Below are 13,500 nucleotides of genomic sequence, written 5' to 3'. Positions count from 1 at the left end.
AAATTGCTTGTGGGAAAAAAGGAAAGTGGGGAAAGGGGGTTATTATGGCAAGTGGGTAACAGATCATTGCCACCAGAAATTAGAAAAGAGTTATTCTTAAGTAGCTGAGATTTAGTCATCAGGGTAGATTATGCAAGGAAATCATGGTGTATTTGTGACACATTAATTTAAGCTATAAAAGTTTGGCACCTACTGAATACCTAGGAAGACATGACCTGGTGGTTGGAATCCTACATCAGAAGGTTGCTATATTTCAAAAGCTGACAGGTGACAAATCCTCATACTATAAATACAGACCTCAAAATATCCCAGAGAACTCAGCAATAAACTCTTCTGGAACTGGACCACTATTGCAGATTGAACTAGTGCCTACAGTCATCTGGACATAACATTGATTCATAGAAACTTTACAACAACATTTTCAATTTTCAGTGCTGCTCTGTCTCAATACTCATTGCCTCCAAGCTTTGTGAAAAAAAAAATTCAGGGTTTTGAGATCCTGCCAAGGAGATCAAAATCACGTGGGTTAGAATGAGGTACACATCATCCTTGTGGTCCTGCCTGTTTCTGGAGCTGTACCAAGGATACTGGCAGTGAGCCTATGGGGCATGAATTTATTTCCTAGTCCTTTTAGTCAAGCAGCTATGTTATTTACCTGTGCAATATTCCTTAGAGTATTTAAATATGAAAGAATACTGACACGATATTTGTTTACTGCAGAACCATTATATTGGGTCTCTTACATTTGATTGTGAGCTCATGGAAGATAGAAATTGTCTTTTGCCTCTTTTTGTATCCCCAGCACTTAGCACAGTGCCTGGAACATAGTAGGCACCTAATACATCTTTGTTGATTTATTGATTTGGACACTATAAAAATGTAATATTAATAATTGCAATAACCAACACTGCACTACTTCACTTTGAGGCATACAAGGCACTTTACATAAATCATGTCATTTAAGTTTTGCTGCCATCTTGCTAGGAATTACAGCTATTATTTTCTCTGTTTTACAAATGAGCCTCATAACAACCCCAAGACATATGTGCTCTTTAATTCACATTTTACAGATGAAGAAACTGAGAGAAAGGTTAAATGATTTGCAGGACTCAAGTGTTGGAGGCTTTGAACTCCATGGCTTCCTGATTTCTAAGAAATCTTATAGAAACCATTTCACCTTGGTTTACCTAAAAGGAATCATCACATTCTGGAATGTAAAGGAACTTATAGATTCTGATATGTAAGGATATAGCCTGTGCTAAGGCATGAGATGGAATGTGGTGGAGACCAAGTAAGTTGCTTGGTCTGCCTGGAATGTAGAGTGAATGAGAATAATTATGAAAAGGTGGGTTGAAGCCAGATTGTGCAGACCTATAAATGCCAAGGTGAGGGATTTGCATTTTTTCCCGGAGGCAATAGAGAAACTTGTGAGTGTGGGAGAGAGATGGTTAGACCTGTACCTTATTTTTGTAAACTGGATCTGTGATTTCATCAGTAGAGAAAGATCCCAGTGATGAATTTTCCTGCCAATGCAAGTTGACACCAATCTACTGTGACTTTAGTTGTTTAGGGCACTGAGAGATAAGGCAATATGCAGCAGGGGGAGGATTCCATTTTAGGTCTTCCCAATTCAAGCCCTTTATAACTTCCCTTTTTCCTTCCCAGTGTTCTTATACCTTACACCCCAATATATGTATTCTATTATCCAGACGCTGGTCTTTTTGTGATTCCTTAAACATGATGCTCCATCTCCTGACTCCAGACATGTTTACCAGTCTTCTGCCAATGTACAGAATATTCTTCCTCCTCATCTCCACCTCCTGAATTCCTCCAAGTTGCAACTAATGAGGCTTTTCCTGATTCCCCCTTAATTATGAGACTTTACTTCTGTTAATTATTTCATTGATTTATAGTTGTGTATTGTTTCCCCCATTAGACTATAAATTCCTTGTAAGTCCCTTGAGGTCTTTTATCTTTCTTTGTATTCCCAATACTTAGCACAATGTTCTAGCACATAGTAAGTGCTTTAAAAATGTGTGCTCCCTCTAGGCTTTGTTCTTTAGGAAGATTGTTTTGATGGATTGGAAAGGGAAAGACTCAAAGCCAAGGGACCAATTTGGAAACTACTACAATGGATCATTTCCCAAAAATAGCTTTGTGTTCTCCACTTCTCTTTCCCTACCTAGATCATAATGTTCTTGAGAGCTGAGATGAGATTTATGCTCTCCATGTCAGATCAATGAAAACATCTCACTTAGAAGTCAAAAGACCTGGATTCCAGGCCTGAGTTCTGCTATTCACTCCATATGACCACAGCTGAATCACTTAGCTTATCTAAGACTTCTTTTCATTATTATTAAAATGGGAAGAATGTGTCTTCATAGGAAGGTCTTAAGAGATCAAGTGAGTGACTGATCAAGTGAGTGACATTTATATATTTTGAAATATTTGAACTCACCTCCTGATTGGAGTCTCACAACAATCCCAGGGGGTAAGAAAGGAGGAAACCAAGACTCCTAGAAGTAAGTGGCCTGGTGGTTGTCATATCAGGAATAATCAAGGACAAAGTTGGGGTTCAACAAATTGAGGACTTTCATCTCCAAATTCAAGACCCTTTTTGTAATACCACGCTGACTCCATGTACTTTGTAAAAGATAAATAGCTGTATGAATGCTCATAATTGATGTTGGTTTATTTTTTCCTTTCTGTTTCTATAGTTTATTGGAGCCACAAACACCTTCTGTGGGGGAGATGGAGCAGGTGGCCAGAGGAGGAGATGTCTGAAGATTGGGACTGGAGGTTTTTGAAGATCTAAGGTAGAATTCACTTGTACAATGGCACCTCTGTATGCAGCTTCCGTTGCATATGATGCCTGGGAATTCTTATCCTTCTGGATCCTCAGAGTTTGGTAGCAATAGCTAGAGGTGCAACTTATGGGACCAGAAGGCACCATTTGGTTAGACTTCCTGAGTAAACAAATTCTCTTTTTTCCTTTCCCTCTTCTCCAGGTAATAGTCCTTGCCTTACAGGATGGAGAGAGAATGTAACTGGGCTCTGCTGCAGTCTTAATGTCTTAATGGTCAAGGTTTCATTTTTAGAAGAGTCATTCTGATATTGGATCTAAACTGTGATGAGTAAAAACAGACTAATAATACTCACAGAATTCACTTAGACTTGGGAGAGATGTTACAATTTTTTCATTGGAGATTCAATGAGACTGAACTGGCTAAACTTGAAAGGCCATTTAATCTAACTGCCTTATTTGATAAAATGAAGAAATTGAGACCCAGGGCTGTTAAGGGGCTTATTTAGTCACATACTAAAATATCATAATATTAGCAATCTAGGCCTGAAAGGGACCTCAGAGGCTTTTCTAGTCCAACCCTCTAGTTTTACAGGCTCAATGTTTCACAAGCAGAAAGTACCTGAGATGAATTTTTTAAATTAATGTTCATTTTTAAAATTTTGAGTTCCTATGTCAAAGGGCTATAAAATTGTGCGTACCCTTTTATCCAGCAGTCTGTATCCCAAAGAGATCATAAAAGAGGTGAAAAGACCCACATGTGCAAAAATGTTTGTAGCAGCTGTTTCTGTAGTGGCAAGAAACTGGAAACTGAGTGGATGTCCATTAGTAGGGGAATGGTTGAACAAACTGTTGTATATCATGTGATGGAATACTATTGTTCTATAAGAAATGATGATGAGCAGAAAAGACTTAAATGAACTGATACTGAGTGAAGTCAGTAGAATCAAAAGAACATAATAGACAGTAATGAGATTAGGCGATAATCAATTATGATAGATTTAGCTCTTCTTAGCAATGCAGTGATCCAAGATAATTTCCATAGACGGGACAGAAAATGCCATCTGCATTCAGAGAGAGAACTATGGAGACTGAATTCATATCAAAGCATAACTATTTTCACCTTTCTTTTTGGTGTTGTTTGCATTTTTTACTCATGATTTTTCCCTTTTTTTCTGATTTTTATTTTACAACATGATTAATATGGAAATATGTTCAAAAGGATTGCACATCTATATAACCTATATCAGATTATTTGCTATCTTGGGGAAAGGGCAAGTAAGGTAGGGAGAGAGAAAAAAATTAGAACTCAAAATCTTACAAAAAATGAATGTTGAAAACTTTTTATATGTAATTGAAAAAATAAAATACTATTGAAATTTAAAATAAAGTAAAATAAAATTTGCAGTTCCAAACTCTCTTCTCTCCAGGCCTTCTCCTATTCATTGAGAAGGCAAACAATATGGTACACATTATATATGTTAAGCCATTCAAAACATATTTCCATATTCAATTTGTTGCAAAAAAGTAAAGAAAAGCAAGAAAAATGAAACAAATGAAAAAATATGATTCAATCTTCACTCATAGTTCATCAGTTCTCTTTTGATTATGGATAACATTTTTCATCATGTTCTTTGAAATTGTTGTGAGTCATTGTATTAATTAGAGGAACTAAGTCTTTCACCACTGATCAAGGTTACAATATTGCTGTTCCTGTATACTATGTTTTTCTGGTTCTGCTCATTTCACTTTTCATCAGGTCACAAAGGTCTTCCCAGGTTATTGTTGTTTTTGTTTGTTTGTTTGTTTGTTTTTTACCATCCCCTTAGTCATTTCTTTTAGTATAATAGTATCTGGTTGTAAGTACATAGACAACTTGTTGAGACATCTGTTAATGGATGGATATCCTCTCATTGGCCAAACCTTTGCCACCACAAAAAGAGCTGCTATAAATATTAAATATATTTTGTTCAAATAGATCCTTTCTGCCTTCTAAAATTTTTCTTTGAGATACAGATCTAGTAGTGGAATTTTGGGGTCAAATGATATGCACAACTTTTATAGCCCTTGGGTTTAGTTCTAAATTATTTTTCAGAGTAGTTGGACCTGTTCACACCAAAAATGGACATTTGAAACAAGTTTCATAACTGTAGAGCCAATGGTTTTTTCCAATATATCAGCTCTTCAAGGTATTGTTCTATCTCACTTTACAGGTATTGATACAATGAAGAAACTCAGTACAATTTGTTTTTCTTCCTCTCACCATCTACCTGGTAGGGAACTTGAGACAGATCAATAGACCTCCTTTGTGACTCAGTTACCACACCTATATATGATGGATAATACTGCCTATTTATGGACTCTTAACACTGAACTTTTGGCTATTCCTAGATTGGCGAGTGGGAAAGTCAGAAATCTAAGTCTAAGGATTGAAGTTAAGTAAAGACAAAGTTTTGAGTGAATTTTTAAGCCTCGAGGCACTTTCCTCTAAACTGGGGATCGGTCTCTCCAGCTCTGTCTTGTTCCACCTTGGAAACCTGATCCATGAAAAATGTGTCTCTCTTGGATGATTTCTTTGTGATATGGCCTCAGCTTAATGGGCTAACACCTGTGTTCTTGATTTTGCCTCTTGTTTCCTAGGTCTACTTCCCACTAGATCTAGGCATTTACTTTCACAGTTTCTACTTGATTACCGGATCTCCATTCCTAGATTGCCCCTTCACTGTATGGGTCATGATCATGAATCTTATTAAATCAAGTGGATGACAGGTTGGGATAGTGAAATGGAATGGATCAGACAGTATTAGCCCAGAGACAGACCTGAAGCAATTTAGAGGCCAAGAGAACAACAACCTTTTCCATCGTAACCTATCAAATTGAACAGAAGCTGGAGGAAAGAACTCAGGCTAAGATTCTGGAGACCTAGGATTCTAGGAGAAAAAAAAGCTGAACATGGTCTGACAAACATCTTAGATTAGCAGACGATGTATTTAAGGGCTCAGAAAGAGGCCCTCAGATCCTGTGTTTCCTAAATTTTTACAGAGTTAGTTGGTTTATAAGGCAGTTAAGTGGAGCATCAGACCTGGAGTCAGGAAGGCTCATCTTCATGAATTCAAATCCAGCTTCAGACACTTACTGTGTGACCCTGGGCTAGTCACTTATCCTTGTTTGCCGTAGTTTTCTCATTTACAAAATGAGCTAGAGAAGGAAATGGCAAACCACTCCAGTATCTCTGCCAAGAAAACTCCAAATGGGGTGAAAAAGAAATGGACAAGACTGAAAGTGATGGAACAACAAACAGCAAAACTGGCCTTGGTGAGATGATAGGAAAAATGAAATTCTATGACAACAAAAACATACAAATAATCTCAATAAGGAAGCAGGGTAGTTCAGTGAAATGGATACTGACCCTGGAGTCAGAGAACCATGTTCAAATTCTGCCCCTGATGTTTATTACATAGATAAACTTCAGGCAGGTTACTTACCTAAGCCTCAGTTTCCTTATCCACAAAATGGTGAGATTGGACTAATGAGTTTAAAAGCCCCTCTAGATCTACACTTTTCTGAGCTGTCTAAAGAAATCACAAGGAAACCCATCAGCCAACTCGAATTAAAAGATGTTTTCAAGAGAAAGATAGAGACAAAGACAGATAATGAGAAAAGAATACAAATGCCTGTCACAGCCTGTGTGAATAGTATGAGAACTATTAAAGCTCAGATTGAGCTGAGGTAATGGATGCTAAATACAGGAACAAAGGCTCTTAGCCATATTTGGGGCAAGAGAGGAAGAGGAAAGATGGGATTGGCTCTTTTCATGGTGGAGGAGGTGATGAAGTTAGAAGACAGTATTTAAGCTCTTCCTTTGACTTTTTCTACCCAGGAGAATAATTATATCAAAGATTGGAATAAAAGAAAATAATGAACAGAAAATCAAAGCCCAAGATAAGAGAAAAAAAGCATTACCTGCTTTCCTTGGTGATCCTGGGCAAGCTGTTTCTTTGTCAATAAAATGTTGGAGAGGTGGGGCAGCTAGGTGGCCCAGTGGATAGAGTATCAGCCCTGAATTCAGGAGGACCTGAGTTCAAATTTGCTCTCAGACACTTAACACCTCCTAACTATGTGACCCTGGGCAAGTCACTTAACCCCAGCCTCAAAAAAAATAAAAAATAAAAATGTTGGAGAGGATTGGGCCAATAACCATGGAGGTCTCTTCTAGCTCTAAACTTAAAATAATGACAGTAATAGTTTTATTAATCATAACTGACATTTGTTTTCTGTTCTCAAAGTTTATAAAATGTTTACCAATGTGTTCTCATTTGAGTACTTAGCCTTCTCTCAACAAGTTGAAATCACCAGGCCTGTACGAACAGCACACTAAAGTACTAAATGAACCGGATAGGATTGCTTAGCTACTGTCTGCTACCTTTGAAAAGACTTGGCAGGCGGGAGAGGGACCACAAGATTGATGACAGGCAATGTTGTCTGATAAAAAAAAAAAAAAAAAAAAAAAAGGAAAGAGGAGAATCTTTAGACTATAAGACAGTGAAGCTGACTTTGAAGATGAAATTCTAAACTATATTATTAAAAGGATACTTTGTGAATACTTAGAAAACATGCAGATCATGCCAGAATAATTTTTCTTTTTCTTTTTTCTTTCTCTTTCCTTCCTTCCTTCTTTTTCTTTCCTTCTTTCCTTTCTATTTTCTTTCTTTCTCTTTCCTTCCTTCCTTTCTTCTTTTTTCTTTCCTTATCCCTTCCTTCCTTTTCCTCCTTCCTCTCTCTCTCCCTTCCTCTCTCTCTTCTTTCTTTCTCTCTTCCTTCCTTCCTTCTTTCCTTCTTTCTTTCTTTCCTTCCTTCCTTTCTTCCTTCCTTTCTTTCTTTCTTCCTTCCTTTCTTTCTTTCTTTCTTTTTCCTTCCTTTCTTCTTTCTTTCTTTCTTTCTTTCTTTCTTTCTTTCTTTCTTTCTTTCTTTCTTTCTTTCTTTCTTTCTTTCTTTCTTTCTTTCTTTCTTTCTTTCTTTCTTTCTTTCTTTCTTTCTTTCTTTCTTTCTTTCTTTCTTTCTTTCTTTCTTTCTTTCTTTCTTTCTTTCTTTCTTTCTTTCTTTCTTTCTTTCTTTCTTTCTTTCTTTCTTTCTTTCTTTCTTATCCAAGGAAATGCTGTGGACACAATGTTCATGAATTTCAACATGGGTTTCAGTAAAGAATTTGAGAAAGTCTTTTATGATCTCCTTGTGCACGGGATGGAAAAATATAGACTAGAAGAGAGGGCAGTTGGGTGAATTCAGAACTATTTGAATGACTGGACTAAAAGTATTAATAGATCAATTTGGAAGAAAGGATCAAGTGCAGAGTCCCAAAGATTTATCCTTAATTCTAGGCTTAAATTTGAAAATGACACAAAGAAAGAGGGAAAGGGGCACATCAATTAACAGGGTCTGGATCCAAAAAAGGTAAACAGTCATAACAATGGATTAAAGGGTGACATTTAAGGGACTAAGGAATTGAAGAGATTAGGACAGTAAGTGGTTAATTGTGGGAATTTAGTGAACCCCATTGACTCCATCTTGTGACTCTATTCTGAAGCTAGCTCAGGTCCTTTCCATTCAATTATGTGTCTAATCCAATTTCTCTTTTGTGAGAAAATTTTATTCAATTCCAGAAACTTAGAGAAAAACTTATTGAATTGTTTGAACCAGCCCTGTGTCTCTGGGCTCTACTGACTGTTTAAAGACCCTTAACTAAAGTTCCAGGTTATGCTGACCAGAAACCCAATCAGATACTAAATCTGATTCATGGAGCTTTCTCACAATTGTGCCTCTCAAGCAATCCATATGTCTTGTCTGAAAATTGGCCCCATATTGATCAATCAGTTATTGTTTCCATGTTCCTTTGTTTATTTACAGTTAGGGAGAGTGGAATGTCTCTTTTATTAATTTCAGAAAATTACATCTGTTCACTCTCCAATTCCCAACTTGGAATATCTCAAATCTTTCATCTCATTAGAAATAAGATTACACGTTGTATTGTTTCTTTTTAATTAATTGGCCTTATTTGATCAAATATTTTAATGTATGAAAAGTCTGACTCCTATATTCAGAGTTCAAGACTAAGGTGAAGAGGTCTGGTCCCAATTTATTAGACAATTGGTATGTATTGCTTAGTAAATCAATATCCTCAGAAGATTTCATCTTTCATCTGTCACACGATAAGTGCAAAGTTCTACATTTTTGCTTTAAAAAAATAACTATATAAGTCAAGGAAGATTTGGAAGACAACAGTTCAAGTAAAAGAAAACTTCATAGAAAGATAAGGGACTATGTACATACTGAATAGCTGGAAGACACTAGATGCCCATCCATTGGATATCCAGTCCAATTACCTCATTTTATGTGTGAAGAAACTGAGGTCCAGGGAAATTACTTGATTTGCCCTAAGTTATGTAACTAGCAAGTTTTAGAGGCAGGATTTGAACATGGTTCTCTGACTCTAACATCTGAGCTTTTACCATTGTACCAAATACAGAATGTTGCATCCATTAGCAGACATGGCCAGTAGATGAACTGTTTTTCCTTTGTTACAATAGATAATTTCATAGGAGGGGAGGAATGGCCAGACAGAAATGGGTAAAACATAATGAAATCTATTTTAAAAGGCCCTGACTGGTGGGATGGGAAACATGAGAAGATGTGCACAAATTGATTCATAGTGAAGTGAGTAGAATATGGTGAACCATTTATACAATGATTAAACCTTGTAAAGGGAAACAATTGTGAAAGAATTAAGAATGCTGATTAATGCAGTGACCAAATATGACCCCAGAAGACTGGTGATGAATCATGCTTCCCACTTCTTGGCACAGAGGTGATAGGCTACAGGCATGAAGAATGAAACGAAACTTATAAAACATAGTCAATGAATGCATCTGTTTTGTATAACCATACTTGTTGGAAGGGATACCTTTTTCTATCTTGTTTTTGTTTTTTTGTTTTGTTTTTAGGGGAAGGAAGTTTAGAATAATGAAGAAGAATGATAAGACTGCCAAAAAAGAAGAAATTTAAAAAAGATAAAGTAGCAATAACTAATTAAAAGGATGTTATTTGTTCTTTGTTTTCAAAAAAGATCAATGATACCCATCATAATGTTATGTCTTGACTTATGTGTGAATTGGATTTAAATAAGGCATAATTGTATAAAGTCAACAGTCTTACTCTCTCTTTCCAGAATTATTGAAGTTCAGTGGCAAGACAGAAGTCAAAATGACTGGTGATAGTCTGGGAGGCAATGGATAATAACCTTGGCATTTTTGATGTCTGACCAAGTTCTATGCATTCCATAGCACCTACTTTAACAGCCTTCATGACTATTGGAACAAAGTGTTCTCATCCCCCCATTCTTCTAGAAGAACTCTTCAAATACTTGAGGTAGACACACCCCTAATTTACTAAAAAGATTGAGAGCTATCAGTTATCCTCAACATGGTTTAGTCTGTCTGCTGAGATAATTTATGAATGGCTGCTGTGCATGGTACAGCTTCTTGGAGCCACAGGTGAGAATTGAAGGTCAGGTGGACACCAAAGGTGGCTGAGTAGCCCTAAAAAGGGCTCAGCAAGCCCTCATTTCAGAAATACTAGTTCTCCTTGAATACCTCCCACATCCCCATTAAAAGAATAGTAGAAAGCAGAAGAAAAGCCTTAAAGAGTACAGAGACAAAATTGGAACTAACATGTTAATTTGAATTATTATTTTTTTTAAGTATGGGGGGGAAATGTCATAACAGATATTTGCAGTTTTATATACAAAAATAAAAAGATCAAATCCACTCTAGCAAAAAGAAGCAAAAGGTGTGGACAAATGTGACCTTCTGGCCCCACATTTTTTTAAGAGGGCAAATCACTTGGGTCACCTTTGATTAGGCATTGTGTTGTGGAGGAAACTAATCCCTCCTAAAACACTGGATGCTCCTCAGTTTCATCCCATCTCCAACTAGGAATTAGTGATAGGATTTATAATGAGGTGGGTGGGGGTGGCATAAAATGATCCAAATAAAAGAATAAGTGACTAGATAAATAGTCAAGGAGAGATTTTTCTTACTTATCCAGGCACAAGACAGACTCCATGCTCTTGTCTGATGATGTATCTCAGATCATCTCTTAAAAGCATTCACTTTTATCTTCTGTCCAAGAGCCTGGCTTTTATTTTAGAGAACATGGTTTAGAGAAAATCACTGAGTGACTGGGTTGAAACCAACTTTGTGTCCCAAATTACTCTGTGTCAAGATGATGATCTAAGAAAAAGTCACCATGGTTGATAAACTCTTGGTCTGCCCTTGGATAAATTCCTAATTTTCTCCAATAAGAATCACTTTCCTAGATGACCTCCAGGATGCTTTTCAGCTTTAAAGTTCTAAGTTCCAAGGTTTCTCCTGATTCTTGCACTGAATGGCCTATCCTGCTACAGTCTCTTCTAGTTCAGTTACTGTGTTCTAAGACCTCTTCTAGTTTTGACATCCTATAGGCTGGAGTCCCTTCGAGCTCTAGTACTTTCTGTTCTATGGTCTGTAAAAGTTCTGATATTTTATATTCTAATGCTTCTCCCAATTCTGACACCTGATGTTCTAAGGTCCTTTCTGGCTCCGACATTCTATGTTCTAAGGCCTCTTTGAGTTGTGTTATCTTCCCTTCTAAGTTCTCTCTAAGCTCTAACATTCGGAGTTCTAAGACTCCTTCTAACTTTGACATTCTGTATCATAAGGATTTTTCTAGTTCTGACATTCCTTGTTCTAAGGATCCTTCCCGCTCTGATATTTTCTATTCTAAGATGCCTCCCAACATTCTATGTTATAAGAAGTGTTCTAGTTCTAAGGCCCCTCCCAGCTCTGACATTCTATGTTCCAAGTTCCCTCCCAGGTTTCTGTGTAACAAAGTACTTTCAAGTTCTAGTATTCCCTGTTCTAAAACCCTTCCCAACTCTGACATTCTGTGTCATAAGGACTGTTGTAGTTCTGATATTCTCTGTTTTAGGGTTCCTTTCAATTTTGACATTCTCATGTTCTAAGGTTCCTCACAAATCTAATGTCTTTTGTCCTAAAGACCCTTTTAGAGCTGACATTCTATGGATAAAGTTGCATTCTAGCTCTAAAGCTGTCATCTTCCAACCGATTACTGACTGCTGAAATCATTTTGCATAATCGGACCTGAAACAAGGTTGAAACTAGCAAAATGGGAAAAATTCTAACAAAAAGAATGATTCTCCTGGGGGACTGGAAGGATTTGAGGAGGAGTGATAGGATGTCTGACACTGAATCTTGCTGTCCAGAGCATCTCCTCAAAGGTGATTTGAGCCAGTGTTGCACAAGGTCTTGGCTAAGTATCTGTAGATATCTAGACTCTGGCTGTTGGCTACAGTGGTCCAGGATCTTGGAGACACTCTTTGCCTTTCCGTGAAATGTCAGCTTAGTAAGCAAAATGATGACACCCCTGAGGGCTTCTGGATGCACTGAGAAGCCTCAGTGAAGCTAGGGGTGGGGAAGAGAGGCAATGGACAAGTTATAACTAGCCATCTGCAGGAGAGAGCTGCAGAGGCTCAGTTCCTCTTCAGGGTTTGGGCCCACCCAAACCAACTAGATCTAAATTTGGGATTTGGCTTAGGGTTGAAGGAGGCTGGTCCTAGAAAGAAAGTGAGAAGGAATCTTATGGTAAGATAGAGACTAAGGCACTAAAGCTGGTGGGGATGGGAATAAGATCAAGTTGGACAGAAGCCACTGTTTGTATTTTTCAAGATTTATTTTTTATTTTTTAAGGACTCAGATTTCCCCTTCCCTCCCTCCCTCCCTTCCTTTCCTTTTTTTTTTTTTTTTTTTTTTTTTTGCTCTTAAGAAGATTGATTTACAACCTGGAATATTTCCCATGAAAATCCTGGGAGCAAATGATCCTCAAAGGATGGAGGCCAAGTAAACTTTGAAAATCTGAGATGATCATTAGCATAACTTCATGATTTCCTTTCTCTTTTCTTCAGTGGTCCCATGTCTCAGCTGTATGACCTCGGGCAAGTAACTTCTGGATAGCAGTTTCATAGCATCATAGATTTAGAACTCAGAGACTATTATATCTCACCTTCATTAGGTGAAGAAGTCAAGGTAGAAAATGACAAAGAAAGAATGTGAATACAGGTTCTCTGATTAAAAAAAAAAGTATTATTATTATTATTATTATTCTATACTATATCATGCCATCTTGGGATTTCTCCCCTTTTAAAAATGTATTAATCTTTAAAGATCTATTTATTCAAATATTTATAAGATATATATATATTCAGACATTTGTTTAAATATCTATGAATTTTATTGATAATTTTCCCCTCTCTCTTAAATTCCCCCTAGTGAGAAGGAAGAAACACAAAACTCATGTAACAAATAATTTGTAAGTCAAGTCAAACTTCCATACTACTTATTTCTAAAAATATGCGTCTTGTTCAATATCTTGAGTCCATCATCTCTCTGTCAGGAGGTGGCTAGCATACTGCATCTCTGGTCCTCTGGAAACATGCTTGATCATTAGATTAGTCAGAGTTCTTAACAGTTTCTGAAATCATCCACTTCATCATTTCTTATGGCAAAATTATATCCCACTACATTAACATAGCATACTTTATGCACTCATTCTCTGGTTGAAGAGCTCTCCCCTAGTTTCCGTTTTTTTTT

General features: G+C 36.9%; 1 long non-coding RNA gene across 1 annotated transcript in view; it reads left to right on the top strand.

Annotated features, from left to right (window-relative positions):
• Window positions 1-13,500, top strand: part of LOC141555761 (uncharacterized) — a 155,722-nt gene that overhangs the window by 78,182 nt on the left and 64,040 nt on the right. Inside the window, exon 2 of the long non-coding RNA XR_012486328.1 lies at window positions 2,718-2,816. This is a non-coding gene — a long non-coding RNA (uncharacterized LOC141555761). The remainder of the gene's footprint in view (window positions 1-2,717; window positions 2,817-13,500) is intronic.

Source organism: Sminthopsis crassicaudata, chromosome 1, assembly GCF_048593235.1.
Source record: "Sminthopsis crassicaudata isolate SCR6 chromosome 1, ASM4859323v1, whole genome shotgun sequence".
NCBI lineage: Eukaryota > Metazoa > Chordata > Mammalia > Dasyuromorphia > Dasyuridae > Sminthopsis > Sminthopsis crassicaudata.
The sequence above is the reverse complement of the archived record's forward strand: the minus strand, read 5'-3'. Positions and strand labels throughout refer to the sequence as shown.